At 32.2% G+C, this 10,695-nt stretch overlaps 1 non-coding gene across 1 annotated transcript; it reads left to right on the forward strand.

Moving 5' to 3' along the window:
- Nucleotides 1–2,440: 2,440 nt before the first annotated feature.
- LOC112132466 (small nucleolar RNA SNORA72) lies at nucleotides 2,441–2,572 on the forward strand. Its single transcript, XR_002914232.3, has one exon. It is a non-coding gene; the product is annotated as a small nucleolar RNA SNORA72 (small nucleolar RNA).
- The last annotated feature ends 8,123 nt before the right edge of the window (nucleotides 2,573–10,695 follow it).

Below are 10,695 nucleotides of genomic sequence, written 5' to 3' on the forward strand. Positions count from 1 at the left end.
GCTACGAATGTGTAGGGGCAGGAAGTATATGAGAAATCTCTGTACCTTCCTCTCAATTTTGCTGTGAACCTAAAACTACTCTACACAATAACAAAACCTTTTTAAAAAAAGACATAGAACATCTCATCACCCTTTACATATTTTTGCACTCCGTTTCAATACATGCCACCGCTACTACTCTCATCCTTGCTTACCTAGAGGTAATCTCTATTCTGATTTCTATAAACTTTAATTAGTTTATGTTGTTGTTGAACTTTATATAAATGAAATCATATAGTGCAAAAAGAAGATGCTTGCCTAATCTATAGTTACAAAAATTTTCTCATATGATACCTTTCAGAAGTTTTACTTTAGTTTTAAAATTTAGATCTTTGGTTTATTTTGAGTTAATTTTTGCATTGCACAAGTTATGAAACATTTGTTTTATTATTGCTGTATGTGAATATCTAATTGTTTTATTATTTGTTGAAAAGTTTATCCTTTCTTTACTGAATTGATTTAGCATTTTTCTTGAATGCTAAACAATTAATTGACTATTTATGCATGAGTCTACTTCTTGTCATATAATTTTATTCTATTGACCTATTTTTGTATCTCTTAATGCAGCACTATATTTATTACCACAGTTTCATAATAGCAGGTCTTGAAATCAGAGAGTATAACTTCTTTAATTTGTTTCTTCTTTTTCCAGTATATTTTGACTATTGACATCTTAACAATATTACATTTTTTGATTCAGGAACCTGGCATAACTCACCAATAATTTTAGTATTCCTTAATTTCTCCTAGTAATATTTTTGTACATTAGTGGTTGCTTTAGTGTTTATAGTATACGTATTTAATTCAACACAATCTATTTTCAGTTGATATTATACTATTTCACATATAAGAACCTAAAACTAAATATTTCTATTTTTCCTCTCTCTGCCTTTGTGTTATTGTCATACAGTTTATTTCACATATGTTATAAACACCACAATATACTGTAAAAAATTATTTATACTGTCAGTTATCTTTCAAAGGCACTAAAATAACAATAAAAAGAAACTTTTTTATATTTACCCACATACCTACCATTTCCAGTGTTCCTTAATCCTTTTGTGGATCCAGATTTCCATCTGGTGTCATTTTCCTTGTCTCTGAAGGACTTTCTTAATATTTGCTTGTTTTAGACATCTGATGGCGATGAATTATTTAAGATTTTATATATATTTTGAAAGTCTATTTCATCTTGATTTTCAAGGATGATTTTATTAGGTATAGAATTTTGGATCCACAGGTTTCTTTTATTTTTTCATGTTTTGTTTTATTTTGTCTCCCCTTTTTATACTTTAAAGATATTGTTCTACCGTTTTCTGGATAGTCTTTTCTCCCAAAAGAAATCTGCTGTCATTATTTTCATTTTCTTCTGTATTTTCTGTCTTTTTTGTCTAGTCGCTTTTAAGGCTGGCTTGCTTTCTTTTTCTTTCTCTCTCTGTTTCTCCTTTCTTTTCTTTTCTTTCCTATCTCTTTTTTCATCTATCTATATATCTACATATCTTTTTTCACCTGTCATTACTAGAGTGGTTTTTTTTTTTGGCTATGGCTTTCTAAACTGTATAAGTATTCTTAATTAAAATCTTAACTCTTTTTAATTTAAGCCAATGATTGTGTATATTTTTCCCCAAAGTCTTAACCAAAGCAGGAAAAAAAAAACAACCCTATTTAAATTTGCTGTCTTATTTGTTTGTTTGTTTTACTGGCATGTGTGTATGTGCATGTGTGTGTGTGTGTGTGTGTGTGTATTTCTAGCCTATGTTTGTACTGGAGATGTAGTAGCTTAAACATTTTGGATGTATGTGAGGATTCTGTCGGTCCACCATGACCTTTTCCTCCTTTCTCCAGGTGATGATTAATACTCACAGTTTTGGATTTCTGGTATCATCATATATCTTAGAACAGATGTGGCTTCAGTTCTTGCTTATCACTTTGGTATCAGCTTTCTTTTTGTTTTGGCCCTCTTTGGATTTTCCTTTAGCCTCTTGAGAGCTCTCCTATGCATTTAAAGATACAGTTGTCAAAATTTATTCAGCATTCCTAGGTGTTTAATACTGCATAAGTTTTCAGAACATCAAGACTGTCATATTGCCAGAACAATTCTAAGTGACAGTTTTAAAGATATCATTTACATTATTCACTTCAGTGTAATTGTTATTGTTTTTATCATGAATCTAAAGAACAAAAATTGTCTTTTTTGTTTATAACTTATCCTGGTTATAAACTCTTCTTCACAAAGCATTAGTGAAATTGATGTATCTTAATTTAGGTGATACCAAATAATTATTTTTATTGATATTCTTTCCCACCAATTGAATTAAGCATTTCTTCTGACATTAGTATCCTATCTTGTATCAATAAATGTTTAGTTGTTTTTCTAACATTCAAAGAGTTATCATATTTTCTGTGAATATTCTCAATGTTCTGATCATGTGAGAGCCAGGACAGGCTAAACATTTGCTACGTTAAGACCATGCATATGTACCCAGATGTAGCCCATTCCCTAGCTCTGGTCTTACAAATGCTGGTGATAAACCAGACAAAAGAAAAAATAAGTTATCATATTTTTAAAATGTTTCTTGTGATGACATGCAATATCTTAGATAAAAAATAAAATAACCAATAATGAATGTCTGTCTTAGCAACATGTTAAAATGAATGTTTAAGAGACAGTTGATACTAATTAAGAAATTAGGAAGTTAATTGCTCAGAATAATATTGGTTATCCTAGAAAATACATTTTCAACAGAAGCCAAATTTGGCAATACCAATTTTGAAGTATTCACTGGACATGACATGGTTTAACATTGTAATCATTTACCTTAACACCCCTTGTACTAATTTATATTTCATTAGCAACATTGTCTTTATATTTTGACTTTCCAAGTAATTTCTTGCAAAGTAAGTAAGTTGGCCAGTAAAACTATAAGTATTGTCTACCTAGCAGTTATATTTCTTTTTGTAAGTTATTAAATTAGCATTCAATTTTACATCAGTTCTATGAGCTTGGCTAATATGAGACAATGTGAAAAAGATTGAAAAAATAAAAATTAATCCTGAAATACTGTGAACAAACATACTCTAGATGCTATATATACGTCACCAACTTGTCAGCTACACCCTAGATGATCCCTTTGCCTTAGTTATATAAGCAGTTATTCATTTCCCTATTATTCATTGAATCATGCAACCATCCATCCCTTCCTCTATCCATTCATCCATCCATTCTGACACTGAACCAACATTTGTTAAGTATCATATATATGTATATATAAATATGTTTCTTGTGATGACATGCAATTTCTTAGATAAAAAATAAAATAACAAATAATGAATGTCTGTCTCAGCAACATGTTAAAATGAATGTTTAAGAGACATTTGATATTAATTAAGGCATTAGGGAGTTAATTGCTCAGAATAATATTGGTTATCTTAGAAAATATATACTATATATATACACACACACACACACAAAGCACAACAATGAAAAAAGTTTGGTCACAAAAGAGAGTGTAATCAGGTATTTTTAGTTAATCTTTAACATAAAATTAAAAAATATTTGTTACTCTTTCAATATCATCACTTCTTTCACTTTATTTGAAATTATTATATCTGTGGCTGTGAGAGAGTAAGATTTGATCCTGAGCATATTTTTTAAATGGGAAAATAGAGTAAAAGTAAAAATTAAATGGATAAAAGTAAACAAAATCAAAAAGTCACATCACAATAGCAATCATTTGTGATAGTCTTTTTTTATTTCAAAAATATATGTTGAATATCAACCATGTCCAAGGCATACTTTTAATTGCTGTACTTTCAAAAATTATATATCAGTGTTTTTGAACTTGGCACTTTCTTTTTTCTATAGCGTGTTCTAGGTCATTATTTATTACACATTGAATTTTTTTATAGTAAATTTTAAATGACTTACAATAACCATTATTACAAATCTAAAGATTTTTCATTTTAAATTTATTTTTATTATATAAATTTAAGGTTTACAAGATGTATTGATATACATATATTATAAAATGATTACTATAGTCAAGCAAATTAACATATCCATCACCTTTCATTACCTTTTTCTGTGATGAGAGCACCTGAAATCTACAGTCGTCGCAAATTTCAATATATAATGCAATATTATTAGCTCTATTCCTCATGCTGCATATCACATTTCTAGATGTATTCATCCTACATGGCTGCAAGTTTGTAGTTTTTGACTTACTTCCTATTTCTGCTTTTTCCCCTCCCCTGATAGACACTATCCAACTCTGTTTCTATGTATGCAAATTATAGAGATTCCATATATAAGTTAAATCATGCAGTATTTTTCTTTTGGGGCCTGGCTCATTTCATTTAGTATATTATAGCACATTTACCAACAAATGGCACATCTATGTTTAGCAACTGAGCATTAATATTTAAAACATATATGCTATGTAGACATACACATTTCTATCTATTATCTATGTGTATATCTATAAGGAGGACATATTTTTTAAAACATGAAGAAACAATCTTTGTTTTCCTGAGAAATTGGATTTGTTCTCAATGAAAATGGAATAAACCAAGAGGAATCTTGAAATGTAACTGGTCATGTTAATCATTAGCCAACATTTTGGATTTCCACAAATTATGGGATGTAAAACTACTGACCTGCTATTTAGAAGCATAGCTTACAATTTTTTCAACTGTCTCATTAAAATATTTGATTGTCTTTATAAATACTGGCCATGTGTTAAGAATTTTTGATATTTATTTACACTTTAAAACTACAGAAGAAATATTTGATATCTTCCTATTATAGTACAGAAATATTCCTACAAGTGTTGCAATTTTTACTCTAATGACTGATACTGTACAATCAAACAGTAATTGACTGTTTTAAAATGTTTTACTAAACTGACCAATACAAGTTCTAAGTATATTCTCAAACTAGCTTATTAAGGTAAATGGAACTAAATCAGCACATATAACAAAGGATCATTCAAAATCAAAAGATCAAGGATTTTAATTTTATGCATACATACTGAGTATTTCCTACCTATAAATCATAGTGCTAGGTAATGCAAGGAAGAACATACTATAAGCTTTGTTTTATGTTGAATTCAATATGATAGCTCATAAGTGTAAATGACAGAAAAGAGGTATGTGGCAAAAGGATAGTACAGAAGAGAAAGGGATTAACTGTTTGGCACAACATAATCTTTAGGGAAGCAGTCTTGCTTGAATGGGGCTTTTGATTACAAACAGAAATTAACTGGATAAATGGGGGTGGTAAAAAAAGAGTATTGGCAATAGAGTGAAATAGAATTGCATATTCAGAAAACTACACATAGTTAGTTATCCTGTAATTTAAAATGAAAATTTATAGCAATAGGTGGGAGATGAGTATAAAATACAGAGATGTGATTCTGTAGGGTCACGTGACCCATGATAATACCTTTGTTGTATGGACAGTGGCAAGCTGCTGAAAGATTTTTAAAACCAGAAACTATGATAAAAGCTGTTACTCACATAAACAATTGCTTCTTGCTTTAGGAAATATGTGATTTATATTTTCCAAGTAAAAAAGAAAACAATTGAATCATTCCAAAGTCATACAAATTTTATTTTTGGATGGGGCCTAAGGAGTATTCAAGGCCAATCTCCACTTTGTGCAGATAAAGAAATTAAGATTCTTAGATACATAATGAGAATTTTAGGGTCTTACCACCAGCCAGGTGCAGAGCTGGACTGGAATACGAGTCTCTTAATTAATTTTTTGGAGTTATTTGAAGATTTCAAATCACTGTGACTTTGGGAGATTGTTGCAAAATGTCATCACTTGGCACTGCTTGGTCCCAATCATCATTCTCCTATAATAGCTTTTATCTTTAGCTTTCGTTAATGCTGATTTTTAGGGTTCCTTGTCTTTCAGATGAATGTTTGGCATATGCTTGGTTAATAGGAGTAGCATTTGGTTTTTATGTGAATTCTTTTAATCTGAATCTGGTTTAAAACAAAGTGAATTCTGGTGACTATCTATGCCCCAGCCCCAGCATGGAAGTTCAAATACAGAATAGCTGTGTATTGGCAGAGTCCCAAGACTGAAACAGAAGGAGATGCCAAAGGTCTGATGACAGAGTCAAGGTTTTTGGCTTATCTATGAAGGAAAATTAACACATGGGCTTTAAATGAAAAATACCCCATCTTCACGCAAAATGCAGCAATATCAATTACTAGGGTAAAGTCTATTCATATCTTATTTCAGAAGAAGGTGGGTTATTTTTCATTCTGGACGCACTGATTGTTATTCAATAACCTTGCTGAGTTTTGCCCTTACCTACATTTATCAACTATGAGAGTTGCTCAGAAAATAAGTTTATGAGGTTAATTACCAGCACATTATGCAGAATGCAGAAAATTTGATGGTGGTTGAATATTATGCTGGCATAGGAGGGAACATTTCAAAGAGCTCAGCTCTGATTGTTTGTGATATGGTGTTTCCTTAATTAAGAATGGCTGTTTGTATACATATGCACTCCCCACCCAAGGTGCGTGCCAAGGTTTAATTTTTTTAACTCAACATTTCTTTCAGTTGCAAAAAATCAAGATAAATTTATTGAGTTGATGACAAAATGCTAATACTTAATACTTTTAAACTGCTGTTTAAGAAAGGAGATTTTCCACCAATCTAAGTGAACTTGAGTTTTAAAAGAAAATGTACTTATGTGTGTTTCTGAGTGTGTTTGTTTGTGATTATATGATAATCATAGACTGCTCAGTTTTCCTCACAAAGCTGTTGGTATATCATTAAATTAGTCAACTAAGGCTTTCAGTTTTTACACTGATATTTAAATGGAATTTATATTTTAAACATTTGCTTGATTAAGAGATGAGCATCAGTCTGCTTCTTGAGATTGATGAATTAATAACTTTCAGCATGTTTTGAATAAAACAAAATGGAAAAGTAGAAGACTCTGAACAGAAGCATATGTATACCTAGCAGTCTGTTGTGTTTATACAATTAACATTTTATGGACACCATTACCCTCTATTTATTAAGCTTAACATATTTATCAGGCTTTGGGATTACTGAGCAACAATCAGCCTTTTAATTTTTTTTAGAAATTGAAAGTTTTAAATAGAGAAAAGAGGATTTCTTTTTTTTTTTTTTTTTTTTTTTTTCTTTTTTGGTGAGATGGAGTCTCACTCTGTCACCCAGGCTGGAGTGCAGTGATGCAATCTGTGCTCACTGCAACCTCTGCCTCCCGAGTTCAAGTGATTTTCATGCCTCAGCCTCCCAAGTAGCTGGGATTACAGGTGTGCTCCAACATTTCCAGCTAATTTTTGTATTTTGAGTAGAGATGGGGTTTTGCCATGTCGTCCAACCTCAAGTGATCCGGCAGCCTCAGTCTCTAATAGTGCTGGAATTACAGGCTTCAGCCACTATGTATGACCAAGAAGAGGATGCCTTTTTGTCATTTTTATAGTCCCAGGAAAATTGGGAGAATTCCTAGATAGCTACGGATCATAACACCTTGTAAAGTATAATGTACCAGAAATTATTTTTCTGTCTGAGAAAGTTTATTTTTTCTCATTTTTATTGTAGGTTATTTTTAGGTGCCATTCCATCCACCTAAAATTGTCTTCGCCTAGATCTTGAATAACCGACTCCTGGTTGTCACTCAGGTCTCAGTTCAAATGGCCTCTCATCAAAGAGGTTCTCCTGATAATCTAATCCACAGGATCCCATTCCCTAACATCAGTCACTGTCTCTCTCTCCACATGTTTTTTCATTATCTCCATTATACTTAGAACTATCAGAAAATATCCATTTGCATTTCTGTTTACTTTGTTATTGTCTGTCTTCTGTTTCTAAAATGTAAGGACTTTGGTAGTCCCTGTAACCACCATATTCCCATTATTTAGAATGGGAGTACTGTAGTTCAAAAGCATTGGTTGAATAGAAGAAAGAAACAAGGAGAACTTCTTATATGTGCTGTTTTCCATAATACATCCAATAAGTAATATAAGTGTGTGAAACAGGCTAGGTATGGTGATTAATGAAGATTAGTGGAAGGTGTAAAGACTGTGATGAAATGCAGGACATCTGCCTCATCTAAACTCAGCTCTAACTGTTATTATGATGCATTTGGACTCCCAAATGCTAGATTTTATGTGTAATTCATGACTTTTAATGTTGGAAAAATAAGTGTTTGAATTCTTTCTGGCCAAAAAACTATGTCCTTGTGCCATTTAAATCTCTCTGAGCCTCTTGTTTGCAACCACAGCTATAAAATTAAATATGACAGTGGACAGAGAATTAAAAAATGCCAGGAATTTGGATAGGACATGTCATTCCCAATAATTTACATATTACATTATATTTCCATCCATAAAGACAAATTCAGTTGTAAGAGAAACCCAAAAATAATAGTGGTTTAAATAAGATAGAAGTTTAATTTTATCTTGTAATGAGACATTGTATCTTGACTTTGTAGATTTAGTTACTTCACCATTCTTACAAATGAGTTTTGTCTCATGGTCCTCAGTAACTGCTTCATCTCAAGCCATCCATCTCTACTCCAATGAGCAGAGTGAAGGAAGGTAATGGCAGAAAAGTGATAAAAGAATATTAATTATTCAATTCTTAGGAAACTTCCCTGCAATCTAAGATATATATTCTATATCATTCTAAGATATATATTCTCTACAATTTTAATTATTCAGAAAATATTTACTGAGAGGAATTGGGTATGAATACATGACACATTGTTTTATTTGTCCTCTGGGATATAGTAATTAGAAGGCATCATTCTGGAAGATGGGGAAACACCAGTGAACAAAACCACATCTGCCTTCATGGAATTTATGTGCAGGCAGAAGAAAGACAAAAATAAAGATGACATGGAAGTAAAATATATTATATGTTATATACAGGTAGATAAATTCAGTGATATATCCTGTCATACATGTGCAGAGGCAAGCCTGGGGTGCACAAGTAATAAACCATTGCAATAATCCAAGTAGGAAGTGTTGAGGGCCTGTATTTGCAGGACAACTGGAGAAGTATTTTTGAGGTAGAATCAGCAGGATACAGTAGTCAGCTGAAGAGAACAGATGTCTGAATTTTTCATATCACGATTCTCCTTGTAATATAAACATTTTTCTTTTAAAAAATTACTGCAAGTGGACTCTTTGGAACAACACTTTTTTATTTTTAGTGCTTTTAATGGTTGTAGGAAAAAGATCTTTAGAGCAACAGGACAAAAAAAAGAGTAAATGATCTTTCTAGTCTCATGCTTTGCCATGAATACTGTCCCATCTGGCCCCTGCAATCTCCATCTCTACTACTGAAAGGATATTCCATAAAGCATTTATGAGTTCCAGCTTTAGCGTACGGGAGTCTGTGACCTACAAATTGGCAAGGCAGACCACTATAGGCGGAATAATCATGTGTTTTTAAAAACTGGCATCTTTCAATTGTGAGAAAAAATGATAGTGTGAATTAGACCATATGCCTGTTCTCTGAATGTAATTATTACTGGCTCTAGCTAACATCGCCTGAATCTCAAATACAAACTAAAGAAGATCTATGGCTTTGATACATGCTGAGAAACTTTCAATGATGTAACAGAGCGTCTGAATTGGGAAGCAGGAAAAAGCTTTGACTCTTTTGCTTAATATGTTGTAATTTAGTAAATATCTTGTGTATGGTATGATATGTAAAGGTGTATGTTGTAGGGATATGTTTCTGGTTGATGAATTGAAAAGTAAAGGGAACAAAAAACAGTTATTCAACTGGTTAAATGACTCTGCAAGATACCAGGCTATAATTTTGACTGACATTGCCACTCAGATGACCTTGGCTAACAATACCGTATGTTATGGTATTGCTTAGACATATCTTAAAGAAGGCCATCAAGCCTCAAAATAGTAAAAATATCCAGAACAGAAAAAAATCCAACAACATGGGAAGCTCAAGCTCAACTTCGGGATAAGATGTGATATGGTTTGGCTGTGTCCCCACCCAAATCTCATCTTGAATTGTAGTTCCCATATTCCCCACGAGTCATGGGAGGGACCCAGTGGGAGGTAATTGAATCATGGGAGCAGTTACTTCCATGCTATTCTCCTGATAGTTCTCATGAGATCTGATTGTTTTATAAGGGGCTTTTCCCCCTTTTGCTTTGCACTTCTCCTTCCTGCCACCATGTGAAGAAGGCCGTGTTTGCTTCCCCTTCTGCCATGATTGTTTCCTGAGGCCTCCCCAGCCATGTGGAACTGTGAATAAAGTAAGCCTCTTTTCTTCTCTTTTCTTTATAAATTACTCAGTCTCAGGCAGTTCTTTATAGCAGCATAAGAACGGACTAATAGAAGATGGTTTTGTATCTTCAAAACAAGTTACTCTACTTTCATCTGTACAATATCAACAGAAAAGTATAGTAGAAAACTAAATGAAAATAATCAGAGACACCTGGCTGTTTACAGCTGGTACGTTTATTCACCTTTCTTGTGATCCTAAAAATGTTTTTAAGTTTCCTGTGCCTCAGTTTCTTTATTTATTGACTGAATATTACATTTCAAAAAATACTAAAAATGTAAAATTACATTTATAGGGTGCTGAGTCTCCAGCAAGAAAAAGTAAATGTTTCAATCCACTTGTTCCTA

This window comes from Pongo abelii, chromosome 11 (genome assembly GCF_028885655.2).
Source record: "Pongo abelii isolate AG06213 chromosome 11, NHGRI_mPonAbe1-v2.0_pri, whole genome shotgun sequence".
In the NCBI taxonomy this organism is placed as follows: Eukaryota; Metazoa; Chordata; class Mammalia; order Primates; family Hominidae; genus Pongo; species Pongo abelii.